The 21,648-nt window shown below is 35.0% G+C and overlaps 1 protein-coding gene across 2 annotated transcripts in view; it reads right to left on the bottom strand.

The window, feature by feature from the left end:
• Positions 1-16,391, bottom strand: part of LOC136028858 (protein SGT1 homolog) — a 36,628-nt gene extending 20,237 nt beyond the window's left edge. Inside the window, exon 1 of one of the 2 annotated variants that reach the window (XM_065706794.1) lies at positions 16,254-16,391. The gene's annotated coding sequence lies outside the window, so the exon portion shown is untranslated. Of the gene's footprint in view, positions 1-16,109; positions 16,132-16,253 lie in introns of those variants that run through there. The other variant, XM_065706795.1, reaches the window with a different exon arrangement.
• Between the last annotated feature and the right edge of the window lie 5,257 nt (positions 16,392-21,648).

The raw sequence follows: 21,648 nt of genomic DNA, 5'->3' as shown, positions 1-21,648 counted from the left end.
TTCAAAATTTGGATTCAATTATAAATAATTTATTGGTTGATTGTAGTACTCGTAAAAGTGTAACTCGTCGTAGAAAAACTCCAAGGAAAAAATTTCCAAAGAAACTCGAGCTCTTTTAAAGGCTATTATTAGAAGAAGGTATTTGTTCAAAATGTGTATAGCTGGTAATAGTATAAGTGACAAAACAGAATATAAGATTTATAATAACCAATTAAATATACTACTTCGTAAAGCCAAAGCTGATTACTATCGTAATCAATTTAGATCTTATGAAGGTAACCCTAGAAAAACGTGGCAAATTATAAAATCCGTCGTAAGTCCTAATTATGATGGCATATTTCCTGACGGTATACATAATGATAATACAATTGCTGATAGAATGTGGCGTCATTTTGCTAATGTGGGGAGGATTTGGTTCAAAGGTTATTTATATCTGAGCATAAAGGTAGTTTAAAAGCATATTTACTGAATGCAAGAGATGTTTCAGCATATTTGAAGCCAGTCAATGCTTCTGATCTTTCTGAAACATTGAAAAATATAAAAATTGGAGCTTCAGACTCTGATTTTGTAACGGACAAAACTTTAAAGTATATTTACCCTGCTATTTCCGGTCATTTAGCGTATTTATTTCATGAATGTTTTAGGACTGGAGTGTTTCCAATTTTTTTTAAAATTGCAAAAGTTGTTCCTCTCTATAAAGGCGGGGACAAAAAAGTACTAGGAAATCATAGGCCCATTTCTTTATTACCCAGTAGTATCAAGATTGTTTTGAGAAATTAATAGTTAAAAGAATGGTTGACTTTTGAAGAGTAAGTCATTTTTTAATCCAAATCAATTTGGTTTTCGGAGGGTTTGCCTACTGAGCATGCTGTTTTATTTTTTAAATGCTGTTTTAACTTTTTGAGTGATGCGTTGGTTAATGGTATGAAAGTCGCCTCTGTTTTTCTTGATATTGTAAAAGCTTTTGACTGCGTTGACCATTTTATACTGATTGCCAAATTAAAAAATTGTAGTTTTAGAGGACCATTTCTTAAATTTGACTCGTGTCACAACTCTGCTTTTTAAAACAATAAAAAACTTTAGTGTAAAGAGCGAGGCGTTGCGGTGGGGACAACCCCTTTCATATTTGAATATTTTCTGTTCGTTTTAAGTTTTAATGTCGCTCCTTACTTGCAGTTAAAAAAAAACTTGTTTTTTTATTTAATTTCTGAACATTTTTGAATTAATGGATGTTTAGATTTTGGCTCACTGCACATGAATAATTAAAACGAAATTTGTATATTAATTTTTGTTTTGCTAGATGGCTTTCTCATAGTTTTGATCGGATGATTTCGATAAAAAAGGGTGTGGGGGAGCAGCCCTAGTTGACCTCCAATTTTTGATTACTTAAAATGCAACTTGATTTTTTTTTTGTATGAACGTTTTTGTTAGAAATAAACATACGTAACTTACGAATTAACTTACGTAATGAACTTCTATGTTTGTGTATTTTTATTACGTATTATGAGGGGATTTTGCTCCCTTGTCAATACCTTGCTCTTTACACTAAAGCTTGAATTTTATCCCAAATCTTTAAGAATGACCCCTGAATCACAAAGGCCGTAGAATAAATAGTTGAAATTACTAAAAATACTTTAGCATAAAGAGCAAGGTATTGTGGAGGAGACGAACCCAGTTATACACGTAACATCTTATGTTCGTTTTAAGTTTTAATGCTACTCATTACTTCCAGGTGATTTTTTTTTATTTATTTTCTCATTGTTTTTTTAATAATGCTAGAAAATCCTGCGCCCCCTTCATGAAAATTCTCTTCCCTTGAGATAAATTCCTCCTTGGAAAGATCCTCCCACGTAACCCCCTCCCAATCACCCACCCCAACGTGAAAGGCCCCTGAAAACGTCTGTAAACTTCATAATAACCATTACTATATGTAAACGATTGTCAAAGTTTGTAACTTGCAGCCCCTCCACCGGGGACTGTGGGGGATTAAGTCGTCCCCAAGGACATAGTAATTGGATTTTCGACTAAGCTGAACAGAATGGCTATCTTAAAATTTTGATCCGGTGACTTGTGAGGAAAAATTGTGCGAGGGAGGGAGCCTCGGTGCCCTCCAATTCTTTGGGTCACGGAAAAAGGGCACTAGAACTTTTAATTTCCGTTAGAATGAGCCCTCTCACGATATTTTAGGACAACTTGGTCGATACGATCACCCCTGGAAAAAAAAAAACAAAAAAAAAAAAAATAAACACGCATCCGTGATCTGTCTTCTGGCAAAAAATACAAAATTCCCCATTTTTCTTAGATAGGAGATTGAAACTTTTACAGCAAGGTTCTCTGATACGCTGAATCTGATGGGGTGATTTTCGTTAAGATTAAGGCTCGTAACATTTGATGGGTAAGACAAAACTTGATGAAACTTGTATATTTGAAATCAGCATTAAAATGTGATTCTTTTGATGTAACTATTGGTATCAAAATTCCGTTTTTTAGAGTCTCGTCTACTATTGAGCCGGGTCGCTCCTTACTACAGTTCGTTACCACAAACTGTTTGAAAAGGAACTGAGAACCGCAATTTCTTCAATAATACCACGGTTTGAGAAAATTTGTGCTGAAAAACAAGCTCAACCGTCGCATTCGATTTTTGTGTTGTACTAGTATTAATTGTATATTCTTGTTTTGGTTTGTTATTATATTTCTGATAATAAATATATTATATTCTTAAATAATATTGTATATTATGTTGAAGCCCATTAAACGAATTATAATATCAGTTGAATATTTATGAAATTTGATTTTTAGATAAATTAACGGGACGCAACAATTTTTTTTTCTAAAGGGGGGCGCCGGTACGAAAAGATTGGAAACCACTTTCTTAACGTATCAAGGTGACACTTCCGGGGCATTATGAAAGGAATGTTCAGGTAACCAAAAGGCAATATTCACATGCTACAACCACTAATAATACTGCTGGTACTACTGCTACTACTACTGCTAATACAATACTAACACTGTAACTACTTTTAATACCACCTAAACTACTGCGATAATAGTACTATTAAGTCAATGAAGGTGAAATTTAAAAGAACATTGATGGTAAATTCGGACTAACAAAGGAGACTATGTGCACTTAGATTGTCAAAATAGCATATCTTAAGAATCGGTTTATGCATTAAGTTGGAACTCTCAGAGAATAGTTAAAGTGGATGAACAATTGACCAAAAGGCAATATATCCACGCTACTGCTAATACTGCTACTACTGCGCCATTTACTTGTTCAACTACTACTATTACTATTGCTCCAATTACTACTTCTATCGCAACTACTTGTAAGGTTAAGGACATTACAAAGAAAATTTAAAAACAAGTATACGACTATACAGGTTAAAAAAGAGCAAATCGACAATATCATAGTAAGGGCTAATTGTATTAAGTTGAGTAGTTATACCAATGCTGTGACTACAATTACAACTATGCCCAAGAGTATGAAGGTGGAATTTCCAGAGAATATTTCTGAAAATTTTTGTTGTACGGATGACAACCTACCATCCGTATGCAGGTTGTCAAAAGGGCATATCAGCAATATCTTAGGAACAGTTTGGTATGTGAAATTAAAACCTACAGCGCTTGTTGTGGGGGATGTTAAACTAACCAAAAGACAATGTTTACATCATAATACTACTGCTTCTACTCCTACATCTACTACTTCTGCTACTATTATTATTATTTCTACTAGTAATACTGCTACTATAGCTAACAATAATACTATTAATTCTACTCCTACTGCAACTACTATAACTACTGAAGCAACTAATACTACTAATAAATCTAAGGGTATTAAGGCGAACATTTTGGGCAATATTTCAACTCTATTAAAATAAATCAAAACAGACTATGTCCACATAGGTTGTCAACAAGACGTATCAGCAATGCTTCAGGACCTGTTGATGGTGTTAAGTTAAAAATTTCATCGTGCATTGAGGGGATGTTGAAAAACAAGTGATATATGCATACTGCTACTAATGCTACTACTGCTATTACACAACCTAAGGGTATCAAGGTAAATCTTTCAAGGAATATTTAGGCAGATGCTGAACTAAATCAAAACGAACATTGATAATGTTGACTGTCAAAAGGATGACAAGAAGAAATCACAATAACGGCTTATATTATTAAGATAGATCTTTCAGGGTAAGTTGTAACACATTTTGAACTAGCCAGAAGACACTATGTGTATACCTTTTATACTACTTCTACGATTACTGTGGCTACTGTCACTTTAGAGCATTAAATTGAAAAGCTTAGAGGGAGTTTCAATTAAACGAAAAAAATATACACACGCCAGTATTAAAAGGGCATATAAGCAATTCATTGATAGTTTAAAGGAGCTAATTTGGTTGGAAATTCAAAGCTCTAGTACCCTTTATAAGAGTCAAAAGTGATTGGAGAGCAATCAGTCCTCCCTTTTAGCTCATAAATTTCCAAACACTTCCATTCAAATTTAAGACAGCTATTTTGTTCAACATAGCTTAACGGTCTTGTGACTGTCTCTCTGGCGCTATTGCATAGATCAGCCTCCCCCCAGTAATGCAATTTGCCCATTATGTTTAAAAACTAACTGTTTCCTTAAGATTAAATCAAAATGCACGGTGTTAGTGCAAATTGCCCATAAGGTATCTCAGCAGAATCCCAAGAACGATTGAGGGTGTTGTGTTTCTTCTTTTTTTTAGCAGGTGCGGGCTTTTCAGTCGAGAATATTCAGCCCTTTTCCTTTTGACTCACTCTGTGAGATGGACAGAGCTATGGAGTCGTTTTGTCTTTATTTATCTTAAATCTGCTCAGATTCCTTGCAGTAAATCTTTTGATACTAGGAGTTGAATCATAAGAGAATATACATTGAGTTCTGTGCTCTGTGTGAAGGTATGGTCAGCTAGACTCTTTACTGATAGTGAAACTTTGCGGTGTTTGAAGCATTCTAACATTTTACATTGCAGGGTATACTGTGCAGACGTCAGCATATAACATTCAAATAGGCAATGGTCAATTGTTTCATTTTTAAAATTACAAGACCTGCAAAGGGGGGAAGAGGGAACTTCGCCACTTGAATTAGGGAACTGATATGAAACCGCCTGAAAATTTATACCATTTGAGCCAGATCGAATTCTATGATAAATCTTAGAAAGGTTTTTATTGGAGAAAGGTGATAGGATTGGATTATTCTCATTTGACTGTACGTCTGGTAGTATCCAGCGGTAAATATCTCTAATGGGGATTGGTCTCCCACTTGGCTGGTCAATAAGTAACGCATTTTTGCAATTTCATCTGCCTAATGGTTACCAAATATACTTGAGTGGCTTGGAATATACTGGAGATAAGTTCTTATACCTCTTGAAGCGAGATTATCAATAATCCTGAGACAATTAAATATGTCAATATCCATCTTATACACTTATAACCTGAAGAAAGCAGGGCTAGGCTTGATAAAGAGTCAGAATAAATTATAATATTTTTAAAGGGAATTTCTCAAGACAGTGGGAAACAAATTAGAATGAATATTTCGGCCCTATGTCCAAGAGCTGTCCTCAGCAATACAAAAATATATGAGAAAAAAGAACTTACAAAAGGATAAAATCAATAAAAATAAAATGAACAGTTTTTCAAAACAGTCCCAGCATCCTTACCTCAGCGAAGTTCAACCAGGACTGATAAATAAATTGTGATGAAACGAGACAATTCATTGAAATGAAAGAGAATGATTCAAAAACACGTTTTTAATGCCATTCTAGCTTTTTCCGCTGCTGATCTCATAGGTCTATTTGTGATAGGTTCTGTGTTAATATCTATTGTTTTTTTTATTATACTTCGTAAGGTCATTTTTATTTACATTTGTGCATAGAGCATTTAGTGAATATTCTCCTAAATCCCTATTTAAGGAAATATTATGATTAATCTTAAGTCTGATTTCAGATTAATTCTGACCGTAGATGCATAATTAAAACGAAATTTGCATATTAGTTTTACTTTTATTGATTAAATGGCATTCTCAAAATTTTGATTGGACAATTTTGAGAAAAAGGGGGCAGGAGATGGGGCCTAGTTGTCCTTCAATTTTTTGGGTACTTCAAAAGGCAACTAGAACTTTTAACTTTATTTACGAACGTTTTTATTGGTAATAAATATACGTAACTTACGCATTAACTTACATAAAAAACTTCTACATTTGTATATTTTTTATTACATATATGAAGAGGTTCGCCCTCTCATCAATACCTTGCTCTTTACACTAAAGTTCAAATTTTGTTTCAATTCTTTAAGAATGACCCCTGAATCACAAAGTCCATTTAATTAGAATAAATAGCTCTTTTGAAATTACTAAAAACACTTTACCATAAAGAGGTCGAGGTCGAAGGCCTCAACCGAGTCCGTTGATTTTTGAATTGAAAAGGGAATAGTCAAACAGTTCGTGGTAACGAACTGTAGTAAGGAGCGACCCGGCTCAATAGTAACCAAAACTCTAAAAAATTGAATTTTGATATCAATAGCTACATCAAAAGAATCGCATTTTAATGCTGATTTTAAATATATAAGTTTCATCAAGTTTAGTCTTACCGATCAAAAGTTACGAGCCTGAGAAAATTTGCGTTATTTAGGAAAATAGGGGGAAATACCCCCTAAAAGTCGTAGGATCTTAACAAAAATGACACCATCAGATTCAGCGTATCAGAGAACCATACTGTAGAAGTTTCAAGCTCCTATCTACAATAATGTGGAATTTTGTATTTTTTGCCAGAAGACAAATCACGGGTGCGTGTTTATTTGTTTGTTTGTTTTTTTTTGTTTTTTTTTTCTTTTCCCCAGGGGTCATCGTATCGACCAAGAGGTCCTATAATGTCGCAAGAGGGCTCATTCTAACGGAAATGAAAAGTTCTAGTGCTCTTTTTAAGTGACCAAAAAAATTGGAGGGCATCTAGGCCCCCTCCCACGCTCATTTTTTTCCCAAAGTCAACGGATCAAAATTTTAGAAAGCCATTTTGTTCAGCATAGTCGAAAACCATAATAACTATGTCTTTGGGGATGACTCACTCCCCCACAATCCCTGGGGGAGGGGCTGCAAGTTAAAAACTTTGACCATTGTTTACATATAGTAATGGTTATTGGGAAGTGTACAGACGTTTCCAGGGGGATTTTATTTTGTTTGGGGGTGGGGCTGAGGAGAGGGGGCTATGTTGGAGGATCTTTCTTTGGAGGAATCTGTCATCGGGGAAGAAAAATTCAATGACAAGGGCGCAGGATTCTCTAGCATTACTATTAGAAAACAATGAAAAATAAACATGAAAACGTTTTTTCAAATGAAAGGAAGAAGTAGCATTGAAACTTAAAACGAACAGAGATTATTACGCATATGAGGGGTTCTAAAAATACTTTAGCATAAAGAGCGAGGTATTTAGGAGGAGATAAATACCTTGCTCTTTATGCTAAAGTATTTTTAGTAATTTCAACTATTTATTCTACGGCCTTTCTGATTCAGGGGTCATTCTTAAAGAATTGGGACAAAACTTACGATTTAGTGTAAAGAGCTAGGTATTAACGAGGGTACAAACCCCCTCGTATACATAATAAAAATATAAGCTTATGAAAGTTTGTTACGTAAGTTAATTCTTAAGTTACGTATATTTTTTACTAATAAAAGCGTTCGTTAAAAATTAAAAGTTCTAGTTGCCTTTTTAAGTAACCGAAAAATTGGAGGGCAACTAGGCCTCCTTCTCCACCCATTATTTCTTAAAATCGTCTGATCAAAACTAAGAGAAAGCCATTTAGCCAAAAAAAGAATTAATATACAAATTTCATTTTAATAACTTATGTGCGGAGAGCCTTAACCAAACATGCATTAATTCAAAAACGGTCAGAAATTAAATAAAAAAAAAACCAATTTTTTAGCTGAAAGTAAGGAGCGACATTAAAACTTAAAACGAACAGAAATTACTCCGTATATGAAATGAGTTGTCCCCTCCGCAATCCCTCGCTCTTTACGCTAAAGTTTGACTCTGCCACAATTCTACTTTTTAAAACAATTTAAAGCTTTAGCGTAAAGAGCGAGGGATTGCGGAGGGGACAACTCATTTCATATACGGAGTAATTTCTGTTCGTTTTAAGTTTTAATGTCGCTCCATACTTTCAGCTAAAAAAATTGGTTTTTTTTATTTAATTGTGGGAAAAGTCAAGTCATGGCCAATTGTAGAAAAAGCCAAGATAGATTGTCCAATTAAATGGGCATCAAGTGCAAGGTTGATTGCCATTGTTACTGTCTCCAACTTATGCTACACCTCTTATGCATGTCCCTCCACAATGCCGAACAAGAGTCACGTATTGAGGAGGGAACGAAATCCTTTAAATACGTAACAATTTATGTTCATTTTAAGTATGTTGCTCCTTGTTTTCAGCTTTCAGTTTTTGTTTTTTTTATTTAATTTCTAGTGTTTTTTTAAATAATACTGGAAAGTCCAGCGACCCCTTCATGGAAATTCTCTTCCCCCATGATAAATTCCTCCATGGAAAGACCTTCCCACTTTACCATCTCCCTCAACAAAAAAAACACCCCCTGAAAACGTTTTTATACTTCCTAATACCCAATACTAGACCTATGTGTAAACAATAGACAAAGTTCAAAACTTGCAGCCCTTACCCAGGGACAGTGGGGCTTAAGTCTTCCTCAAAAACGTATTTATTAGATATTTTGACTATGCTGAACAAAATGGCTATCACAAAATTTTCATCGAGTACCTTTCGGAAAAAATGAGTGTGGTAGGGGGCCTAGTTGCCCTCCAATTTTGGGTCACCTAAAAAGTGCACCATAGCTTTTAATTTCCGTTAGAATGAGCCCTCTCGTGACATTCTAGGACCACTGGGTCGATACAATCACTTCTGAAAAAAAAAACCTCCATGATTTTTCTTCTGGCCAAAAAATTCAAAATTCTCCATTATTGGAGATAGGAGGTTTAAAGCTCTACACTAGGATTCTCTGAAACCTTGAATCTGATGGTGTGATTTTCATTAAGATTTTATAACTTTTAGGGAGTATTTCCTCCTTTTTTCGAAAATAAGGCAAATTTTGTTAGGCTTGTAACTTTTGATGGGTAAGATGACACTTGATGAAACTTATATATTTAAAATCAATATAAAATCAAGTTCTTTTGATGTGTTTATTGGTGTAAAAATTCCCTTTTTTCTAGTTTTAGTTACTATTGAGCAGGGTTGCTCCTTACTTATAGTTTGTTATCACAAACTGTTTGAAAATGTCCAATTAAATATGCGGTTTTGGCTGCATCAGTTCCTTCTTCTACTTGTAAGGTAAATTTTATATTTCTTCTTCTTTGTTAGAAAGCACTTGAACTCAATTGTTCAGGGTCCTTCTGCCTTCAAAGTTGCTTGATTCTCCTTCATGGCATTGAATGTATATTCTTCCAAAGGGGAGAAAACTGATTGGGATTTTTTATAAGGGTAAAACAAGGGAATTATAGGGTCTGCTACCTTTCCCCTGCAATTTAAGAGTAAACACTTAGCAGGTACTCCTACAGCTCTAGTCACAGGATCCTCCTCTTTTTCTGCCTATCAATCCTTCTTCTTACCATTTTAAAGAAATCTTTTATGAGATATCAAGAAATTAGCAGAAGTCAATGATCCTCTTGAAGATCTATCTCTCTTCTTGGGTTGGGAGGTCTGCTTCTACCAACAGCTTAATATCTTCCTGAAATCCTAATTTCTTGGTGGTTCTTTTAAGCTTGAAAGAGATTGTTGCCAACTTTGGGCATTCAAACAGGATATCCTGAATAGTCTTGACTGTTGATGTGCATTGACAACAGAGAGAGCTTAGGTGTTTTTTTGCAAGTGTTCTTACCTCCTGAGGATCATTATCTGGCTCTTAATCCACAGAAACTCGAAGTTATCCCCGTGGTCTTTAAATATGAGCTTCAATGATCTATTTTGAATTAATTTATGATTTCTATATCTCAGTGCATCATAAAGGATGGTAGATATAGAGTTTTGGACAATTTCAGGAGACTTCAGGATTTCTTGATTTGCCAAACTGTCAACCTCCTCATTAAAAAATATTCCCTGGTGGCTAGGAATGTGTTGGAAAGCTCGTTCCATCCCCTTCTTGGGAAGGACTATTATCAATCCTTGCAATCAATGGACATCTCTGTCAGTAACTTCAAAATGGATTTTCTTAATAATGTGTAGAGATGATTAGGAGTCTGAGAATAAAACTGCCTTTTTCCTAGGAGGAGGGTTTGCATGGACCACCTTCAGAGCCATGTATATTGCAGCTAATTCCGCTGTGAGGCCAGAAGAACCATCAGGGAGAAGTTTTGAAATGTGGAGGTTTAGCTAGGGGATGACTGCAGTAGCAGCTGCTATACATGCTTGTATGGGGCTATGTGTACAATTTTCAGGAACTCATGGATCTTTGTCATTCTATATTTTTTGGAATTCACCTTAAGTTATTGCTGGAGATATATTTTGATTCTTTTCCACAATTAGTTGCAAGCTTACATTAACAGGAGCTACCCTCCATGCTGGAGGAAATGATAGACAAGGGAAAGGTAAATGGTAATTTTGCCAGGTTGGGCATTTGAAAATAAAAGTATCCCATGCCCTAATTCTCCCAAAAGATTGAGTACCCATTTTCCTGAATGTTAACAGATACAGTATGTGGTCAGATGCATATGTCTGAATCCTTGTAAAATACCTTACTGATAGCATTTGGCTCCATTTAACTATTAAAGAAAATCCAGCCAGTTGGCTCTCTCTGAGTGGTGTTGAAGCCTAAATCAGTGCAAAAAGATATATTTTGAAGGATCTCTAGCTTTGGTATAGTGGTTTTATTACAATTCATGCACACTATTAGTTCATAATCAATTTTTGGTCTGATAAGCCTCTTATAAAAATCCAGCAGAACTTTGAGAGAATTAGCTATGAGCAAGAATTTGCCATAGTGTGTATCTGAGAAACTAATCAATTGCAAAGATGGTCTAGTTGATAAACCCAGAACAGAATGTTCAGCAGCTTATATAAAATCTTGCTAGTCTTACCTTGAGTTTGCAAACCTAGTTTTTGTTTAGCCTGAATATCAAAACCCCATCAATCACAAAAGGGTTAGGATATTTTGTGTGACTGTGTAGTTTTAATTTCATTCAATTTTTTTTTTCAATCCTGTGTAATGTTTGCACCTCCCTTTGGACTAATCTGTGTCTCCCCAGGGGGGCATGCCTCTCAGTTTGGAAAATGCTGCCTTAAACCCACCTAAAGGCCAAAATAGTTTTTTTGCCTCAAACATTGTCAATGTACTAAAAAATCACAAGTTATTGTTACAATTAACATGCAGGCATTTCTTGTACATTAAGATGTAGACAGTCTTGATCAGAGTTTAAATATATATATGAACAGCAACAAAAAGTTGTATGCTCTCCATTAAAGAAATTCAACACGTTTTAGTCTAGACCTCTCTTCATGACTCCACCTTTTTGCATATGCACAATGACAAATGCTTATTGCATTACAATGAACTTATGTGGCATATACAACAAGCAATGTTTTTACTAATAAGAATACTAAGATACCTGAACCTGTCTACTTGATCAATGTTTTCTTTACCCAATGACACTTTTTCATTTTAACTTATTGCTGACCTTAGCAACTTAGTCTTCTTAATGTTAATTTTCAAACCTATTCTACAACCTTGAAGTTGCAAAACCTCTAAAGTTCATTCATTTTGCCCCAGCTTTCATCTAGAATGCCTTAATCATCAGCACAATCTAAGTTCAGGAAAGTTTTCTTCCCCATTTGATTCTGTGCTCTCCTTTTGCCTCTGCTGTGCTCCTTAAGACCATCAAAATGATCCATATAAATGGGGATAAAACACAACCCTGTTTACTCCAAATTTAATGTGAAACCAGCTATTAACCTAATTTCCTACCTTAATCACAGCAGTGTTATTCTTGTACATGGCACTAATCATTTAAATGTAATTGTCTGGTATATTATACAAGGATACAACCTTCATTCAAGCTCTTCCATCAGCTGAATCAAATGCTTGCTCATAGTCTATAAAACTGAGAACTAGTGTCTTTGAAGACTCAGGCACTTCTCAATAATTAACTTAAAAGTGAGAATTTGGGCAAAACATTCTCTACCTTTCCTAGAACTGCACTTTTCTTCTCTCAAAACTTTGTCTACAGCATATCAAACAGTTCGTGGTAACGAACTGTAGTAAGGAGCAACCCGGCTCAATAGTAACCAAAACTCTAAAAAATGGAATTTTGATACCAATAGCTATATCAAAAGAATCGCATTTTAATGCTGGTTTTAAATATATAAGTTTCACCAAGTTTAGTCTTACCCATCAAAAGTTATGAGCCTGAGAAAATTTGCGTTATTTTAGAAAATAGGGGGAAACGCCCCCTAAAAGTCATATAACCTTAACCAAAAACACACCATTAGATTCAGCGTATCAGAGAACCCTACTGTAGAAGTTTCGAGCTCCTATCTACAAAAATGTGGAATTTTGCATTTTTTGCCAGAAGGCAGATCACGGATGCGTGCTTATTTGTTTTTTTTTTTTTTCTTTTTCCCAGGGGTGATCGTATCAACCCAGTTGTCCTAGAATGTTGCGAGAGGGCTCATTCTAACGGAAATGAAAAGTTCTAGTGCCCTTTTTAAGTGACCAAAAAATTGGAGGGCACCTAGGCCCTCTCCCACGCTAATTATTTTTCCAAAGTCAACGGATCAAAATTCTGAGATAGCCATTTATTCAGCGTAATCGAAAAACCTTATAAGTATGTCTTTGGGGACGACTTACTCCCCCACAGTCCCCGTGGGAGGGGCAACAAGTTACAAACTTTGACCTGTGCTTACATATAGTAATGGTTATTGGGAAGTATACAGGCGTTTTCAGGAGGATTTTTTTGGTTTGGGGGAGGGGTTGAGAAGAGGGGGATATGCTGGGGGAACTTTCCTTAGAGAATTTGTAATGGGAGAAGAAAATTTCCATGAAGGGAGAGCAGGATATAGGCTACTAGCATTATTTAAAAAAAAAACAATTAAAAAATAAAAGTGAAAAAGCTTTTTCAGCTGGAAGTAAGGAACAGCAATAAAACTTAAAACAAACAGAAATTATTACCCATATGAGGGGCTCACCTCCTTCTAATACCTTGCTCTTTACACTAAAGTATTTTCAGTAATTTCAACTACTTATTCTACGGCTTTTGTGATTCAGGGGGTCATTCTTAATGAATTGGGATAAAATTTAAGCTTTAGTGTAAAGAGCGAGGTACTGACGATGGGGCAAATCCCCTCATATATGTAATAAAAACATGAGAATACAAAAGTTCTTTACATAAGCTAATTTATAAGTTACGTAAATCTTTTACCAATAAAAAGATTCGTAAAAAATTAAAAGTTCTAGTTGCCTTTTTAATTAACCAAAAAATCGGGGGGCAACTAGGTTTCGTCCCCTGCTCTTTTTTTTTCTCAAACTCATTCCATCAAAATTATGAGAAAGCCATTAAACCAAAAAAAAAAAACGCAAATTTTGTTTTGATTATTCCTCTGCAGAGAGCCAAAATCAAAACATGCATTGATTCAAAAACGTTCAGAAATTAAATAAAAAAAACAAGTTTTTTTAACAGAAAGTAAGGAGCAACATTAAAACTTAAAACACACAGAAATTACTTCGTATATGAAAGAGGCTGCTTCCTCATCAACGCCCCGCTCTTTACGCTAAAGTTTTTTACTGTTTTAGAAAGAAGAATTGAGAGAAAGAGTCAAACTTTAGCATAAAGAGCAGGGCGTTGATGAGGAAGCAGCCTCTTTCATATACGAAGTAATTTCTGTGCGTTTTAAGTTTTAATGTTGCTCCTTACTTTCAGTTAAAAAAACTTGTTTTTTTTATTTAATCTCAGTCTAAACAGTATCATCATACTAAATAGTTTTCTATCTACAGAGACCAGACTAATGCCTCTATAATTACCATACTCACTTTTATCACCTTTCTTATACACACGTTTACTTATGGTTTTCCAAAAATTGTTAAGGACTTCCCCCATTCTCAAAAATTATATTCATAATCTTCAGTAACTTATCTCCAACATCAAAGCCACCATATTTTAGAAACTCATTTACCCCAATATTTGCACCTGGGGTCTTATTCAGTTACTCTATCCTGGTTTAGCACATTCTCAAATGTTTTTCCCATCTTTCTTTAACTCTTTTCTAATCAATAGCTGTGACCCCATTCTTATCTTTAACTGGAACAAGAACAGACTGACCACTCCCTTCTAATTAATCAACATGCTAGTACTATATGTTACTATTAAGTCATCTAGCTACATCTACCAGATCATCAGCAAGAATTATCATCAGATAATTCTTTCTGAGCCCCTTTTCCTCTCTACTAAACATAAGTCTTTTTCACTAATATTTGTATCTGTATTCCTAACTGTCTTCCCAAACACACTATCAGTAACTTCACAAATTATTTTCCTAAAATTATGGTCTAAGCAAAACAAAACAATGAGATATAATTATATGTTTATTTACCTCAAGGACTCAGAATTGCATGGGAGTTCAAACTTGAGATTTGCAAGTTAGTTTTGCCAACTGGACTGCTAGAACTAGATTTGAACCAAAAGGCCCATGAAGTTTGATTTTTTGAGTGGAGAGCATAAATAAAGACAGGCCTAAAGAAATGTTGGTCAATGTTGATATTACATGAACAATTGTTTTGGGTCATGAAACTATTGTTAATAGATACATTTTGACTTTTTGAACATCTTTTCTCTCTTGCAAAACTACCACAAACTCACTGTTATGAAGTTATATATTTGCACATTAAAGAGGAAAAGGGGTAAAGCATAACATATATTAAATACAGCAATGGTTAGTTTACATATTTAATATATGCTATGCTTTACCCCCACCCCCCTACATGCAAATATATAGCCAAAATTTGTTTCTAAACTATTACAGATTTGTGATTTCAAATATCCAATAAATGAAAACAGAAATGATTGCTATTCTCTTTGTGTAAATACAAGAATATTTGGGGCAGAAAAACTCAATAACAGTGAGTTTGCAGTAGTTTTGCAAGAGAGAAAAGATGTTCAAAAAGTCAAAATGTATCTATTAACACTAGTTTCAAGACCCAAAACAATTGTTCAGGTAATATAAACATTGACTGAAATATTTAATGTGAAGTTTAATTTTGGGTCTTGAAGTTTAAACACTGGCCTCAATTTGATCTGGAAGTCAAATGAAATTTGGATTTTTTGGGGTAAACAAATAGCCTATAGGCCTAAAGATTAGTTTTTTTTCATCAATGCAATCAATTTTTAACAGCCAGCTTTGCATGTGATTCTTAAACTGATACTACTTCTTTATATACCAAACAACTATAGCTGACACAATTCAATTGTAGCTCTAATATACTTTCCCTAACCCCTACCCCCATAATGTAAAAATATAAAATCAAATATTCTCTATGTGTTTTTAGTCCCCAATTTTGTCACAATTGATTTAATTAACTAATAAGCAGGTTTAAACAGGATTTGTGTTAACAGCTTGAGCTAGCCTACAGTAGTTTTTACAGATTTATAAGTTATTTATTCAATAAGATCATGATTAATCAATGCCTGTGGATTATATATTCTTAACAAAATGGAGTTATAATCAGATAGGCCTAGTAAGTATTTAAACAATATTATGAGTCTGAAGGTCAGTAGGCTAATTTAAACTCCTCCAAATTCACTGTCTCCATTAGCCTGTATAATGTAATTTCTTACCAGGGCAAGCATTTTCTCACTATGTTACCTAAATCTGTAAATGGAGAAGATCCTGTAGGAAAAGAATGGAAATTTTCTTTGGTGATGTTAATTTGGGCCAATAAAAAAGATATAAACTGGCAATATTTTCAAACTGTTAAAGTCTGATGACTGACACTCTCAGTGACATTTAAGTTTCCAAAATCAGTTACAAGACAACAAGCCATGAAATATAGGAAACTCTTAGTGTGTTGGATACAGGTGGTTTAATCACAGTTGTAAAGAGGACAGGCCTACCCTGTAAAGATGCACTGAGTGGGGTGTCCACGTACTGCTCTACTAAGATATAGCAAAGCTCAAAATTTTCCCATACTAGTCTGGCCTGAGGGTGATAACAAGTTCCTCTGAATTGTTTGTTTTATGTTTAAATTGAGTACTCACCTCCTTTTTCCAGAATCTTCTTCAAGCGCTTGTTGCAAATTTAAATTCCACCGCAGCTACAGAAGTTGTGGGCTTGAAGCAGCGAAAAAAAAAAGAAAGAGTGGATTAGCAGCCAGACGTTCGAAGTGACTGAGCGGAAATGGCGAGCGAGACTACGAGGAGATATGAAACTCTACAGAAAGCTGAAAAAACAGCGCAACTCTATGTTTTACAAAGACAAGTAAGACTTCATTGGAGGCAAAGCCGCTGAGCTCAAGCAAGCTATCCAAAAGAAAGCTGACTGGCCACCACAAAATGGCGTCCACAGGCCTGAAAGCAGCGAATGAAGAATACTTTGACATACTGCTCAACTCATATCCACCCGATGGCATTGATCCAGGGCTTGTTGCTGCTGCTTCAGAAGCTACTGCTGCCCCCGATGGAGACGAATTTTCTCCTGAGGAGATCAGATCGGCCACAAACAAACCTAAGAACAATAAAGCTGCCAACACTTGTGGCCTCCCTTCTGAGATACTCACAACCGGTGGCCCTGACATAATACTCTGGTTGTAGGTTGTGTTCAGTATAATCCGGTGCACAGAAGTTATACCATCAAACTGGAAGAAAGAAATCCTTGTGCCAGTGTTTAAGCGCAAGGGCAGCAAGACTGGCTGCAGCAACTACTGTGGTATCACCCTACTGTCTGTTCCTGGAAAGCTGTTTGCGGTTCTGCTGCTGAAACTTGCAACTAGTTTCCCTACATGCTTTGCTCCACCCCCAACAATTCGGATTCACGCCAGGTAAATCGACAACTGAACATATTCAGATGGTTAGACAGATCGTTGAGAAGACAGTGGAATTTAACAAAAAAAGTCTACATAGCTTTCATTGAATTTTTTTGCCTTTGCAACTGCTGACAGAACATCCCTTTGGCTAATGCTGAAAGTTGTGGGCTTACCCACAAAAATAGTTAGCCTCTTCAAAAAACTCCACTGCAACACAGAAAGCCCCGTCCTGTTTAACGGGAAGCTTTTTTCTTTCTTCCCCCTACAAAATGGAGTACGGCAAGGATGTGCTACTGCACCTGAGCTGTTTAACTTCGCCGTCGACCACATCCTGAACAAGACGCACCATGCCCACTCTTTCGGCATCAATTATGCCGGGAACACTTTGCCCGATGTTGACTTCGTGAACGATGTAGCTGTCCTTAGTGACAATCTCGACCAGCTGAAGTCTGCACTCAAGCTGAAGTCTTCTTCCACCTGGATATGAGTGTGAGTGAGTGAGTGATTGCGTGAGTGATCGAGTGTAATAGAATGAATGTATGAATGTTTAGTATTTTTGAGCTTTCCTGTGAGTGTAAATGTTTATAAGACCACCCCTCGCACAAAAATTTTTGTATGCTCTCGGGTAAAACTTACAACTCTTGCCCCCATGTTTTGGGGGTTTTGTCGATCCCAAAGTTTTTTTTTGTCTGATCATTTGAGTATATTAAACAAAACTGTTATCTTAAAATTTCAATCAGAATGAGTCCCCTCCGAAGTTTATACGACCAACCCTTCCATATGAAGTGCCTTTGAAGAAAAAAATACAACAGTGAAGCAAGCCTTATGGCTTTTACTATGGATAACACCAATGTGTTGCCTGTGATACTGCCTTGGTAAGTGAAACTATCCACTTCTCGTTACCCAACATGAGCTCTTCAGCTTCACTTATTCCTAGTATTTACGAATGATTCTTCTTAAAAGTTATTTTTAAACCTATTATCGCACCGTGAACTCGCAAAACCTCTAAAAATTCATTCATTTTCTAAAGATATTCATCTAAGATACTTGAAGCATTAGCAAAATTCAAAGCTAGGAGAGTTCTGCTTCCAATTTAATTCTATGTCATCCCAGTGCCTTTGCTGTACTCCTTAGGACAGAGTTCATCAAAATAGTTCATATAAAAGGGGATAGAAAACATCCCTACTTACCTCCTGATTTAATATGAAACCTGCTACGAGCGTCATTTCCTACCTTAAGCGCAGTAATGTTGTTATAATACACATCACCAATTAGTTTAATGTGTTCTTCCCTTATAAATTAAAAGGCCATAGCTCCAAATTTCTCATTTTTAGTTACTTTTTTGACTATTCATCTATATTATAAGGCGCACCTCTCTTGTAAAATATAAGGCTCAACTCTCATAAATACAAAAGTAGCAACATAATGTATACAAGGCCATTTTGCGTCTAGAGACCATTTTTGATTCAAGAAGGCGCTAGATACCAATTATATAGTCAACGGACCTTAAATCCAATAGTCTTTTGTACTTCGAGCCTTCAAAATCAAGTAAAGAAAAACTGCTTGGAATTAGGGCCTTTCCAGTTTGAAAATCCTGGATATACCAAAATTTAAACATATTAACAACATACTACATACATAAACAACAATATAAATATTGGAGGAAGATAAAATTTTAAAAAGGAAAGTTTAGCACCTCAAGAAAAAAATCCTCATCAGAGCTAAGAAGTTAAGATAAGACGACTCTCGACATGCACCTTGCAATGAAAAATGATGATGTAAATGCAATTTAACCTTTTCAGGAGATTGGCGCAAGAAAATGAACAGAACTTCGGGGAAAAGACATTACTCAATGGGTTTTCTTATATTATGTGCTGTAAAGCTACCTGCAAAGAGATGATGACAAATTTCAGAAACAAAGTATCAACTCGTCTATATATACTATCAAACAGTTCGTGGTAACGAACTGTAGTAAGGAGCAACCTGACTCAATTGTAATCGAAAATCGAAAAAACTGAATTTTTTTACCAATATTTACATCAAAATAATTATATTTTAATGCCAATTTCAAATATATAAGTTTCATCATGTTTTGTCCTACCAATCAAAAGTTATGAGCCTGAAAAAAATGGCCTTATTTTAGAAAACAGTTGGACACCCCCCCCCCCCGTAAAAGTCATAGAAACTTAACGAAAATCACACTATCAGATTCAGTATATAAAAAAACCTTACAGTATAGTTTTTAAGCTCCTAACTACAAAAATATGGAATTTTGTATTTTTTGCCAGAAGACAGATCACAGATGCATGTTTATTTGTTTTTTCCCCTAGAATAATGATATCGACCCAATGATCCTAGAATGTTGAGAGAGGGCTCATTTTAACAGAAATTAAAAGTTCTAGTTCCCTTTTTAAGTTACTAAGAAATTGGAGGGCACCTAAGCCCTTCCCACGCACATTTTTCCCAAAGAAATTTTTTTTTCATTTTTTCCCAAGAGTAAAAATTTTGAGATAGTCATTCTATTCAGCTTAATCGAAAACCTTATAAATATGCCCTTGGGGACGACTTAACCCACCACAGTCCCCGGTGGAGGGGCTGGAAATAACAAATTTTGACCATTGTTTACATATAGTAATGGTTATTTTCTAGCGTACAGACGTTTTCAAGGGGACTTTTTTGCGTCGGAGTGGGAATGGGTCAGGGGTTACGTGGGACGTTCTTTCCATGAAGGGGTTGCAGTATTCTCTAGCAGTATTTAAAAGAAAACAATGAGAAAACAAATAAACTTTTTTCACCTGGAAGTAATGAGTAGCATTAAAGCTTAAAACGAACATAAAATATTACTTATATAGGGGAGTTCGTCTTCTCCACAATACCTTGCTCTTTACGCTACACTATTTTAGTAATTTCAACTATTTATTCTACAGCCTTTGTGATTCGGGGGTCAATCTTAAAGATTTGGGATAAAATTCAAGCTTTAGTGTGAAAAGCGAGTAATTGAATAAGGAAAAAAACCCTCATATACGGAATAAAAATACACAAATATAGAATTTCGTTACGCAAGTTAGATCTTAGGGTACATATGTTTATTACAAACAACAACGTTTGTAAAAAAATCTAGTTGCATTTTTAAGTAACCAAAAATTGGAGGGCAACTAGACCTCCTCCCCTACTCCTTTTTTTGTAGCAAAAATCGTCAGATCACAATTATGAGAAAGCCATTTAAAAAAAAATAAAATGCAAATTTCGTTTTATTTATTCATGTGCGGTGAGCCGAAATAAAAACATGGATTAATTCAAAAACGTTCAGAAATTAAATAAAAAAACAAGTTTGTTCAACTGCAAGTAAGGAGCGACATTAAAACTTAAAACAAACCGAAATTATTCCGTAAATGAAAGGGGTTGTCCCCTCCTCAACGCGTCGCTCTTTACGCTAATTTTTTTTATTGTTTTAAAAAGTAGAATTGTGGCAAAGAGTCAAAGTTTAGCGTAAAGAGTGGGGCGTTCTGTAAGAGACAACCCCTGTCATATACGGAATAGTTTCTGTTCGTTTTAAGTTTTAATGTCGCTCCTTACTTGCAGTTAAAAAAAAGTTTTTTTTGTTTAATCCCAATTGTCACATTCCAAGGCCTTTGTGATTCTACAGCCTTTGTGATTCACAAAGCTTTTGTTTGTAGTGTAGCTGCATTTTTCTTGAACAGTCTTGGAAAGAACTAACAAAATTAAACTAAATATTTAATATATGATGATATTAATTGCTGAAGGCTCATCAGTCCAAAATTTTATCTTAAAGTAATTTCTATGTTTATTTTCAATGATATAATTACTACAAAAGAGAATATTTGTAATATAATTCGTTTTCAGTAAAGCACCAATGACGCAGCAGGTTTTAGACTTTTAGAGTGAAAGAGTGAGGCAAAACCAAACTATTTCTTGCAGAGATTTTTCGTATAAAATCGTAGATTTATTTGCTCATTTATATTGGTAACTATTGTAAGTTTGTTTGCTATTATTGTTTAGTTAATTTCTGTTCGTTTTGGGTTTTATTTATATCTTAATAGCAAAATATTTTTGTTCGTTTTAAGCTTGGTTTGCGTATTCTACTTAAGCTTTACTTGTTTTGAGATTTATTTATTCCTTTATATTAGTACCCGTCGATTTTTTTTTTAAGATTTTCTCACGATTGTTGTGAACCTAGTCCAGATATCGATAAGCCGGAACTGTATTTTTCAAATGAGTCAGTTTGTTCCATGATCACTTAGTTTTATTAACAAGTATCTTTCAGTGGTGCTAATTCAGGAGTAGGAGGTATTTACCCCAAGAGAATGAAAAATACCGTTTTGGGGTATATTTTCCTGGAAAAATACTTAATTTATTTTTTTTTGGAAAAAACAGCAAATTTGCATCCCTCAAAATTTTGAAAAACACGAATTGCCCCCTCCGCCCAACACTTCGTAAATTAATACCACTGGTATCTTGATGTTCAAACACGGGATCAGCTCAAAACTTATTGATACATCAAAATCGCAAGTTCGTTTGGATGATATTTTTTAATGCTGGTTTGGTATATAAGCCTACAATATATTTTTTTTATCATTATAACCACTGTTTATTTGACAAAACTTAACAAA

The sequence above is a fragment of the Artemia franciscana genome, chromosome 7 (genome assembly GCF_032884065.1).
Source record: "Artemia franciscana chromosome 7, ASM3288406v1, whole genome shotgun sequence".
Taxonomy (NCBI): domain Eukaryota; kingdom Metazoa; phylum Arthropoda; class Branchiopoda; order Anostraca; family Artemiidae; genus Artemia; species Artemia franciscana.
Note: the sequence above shows the minus strand (reverse complement) of the source record. Positions and strands in the feature narration are given on the sequence as shown.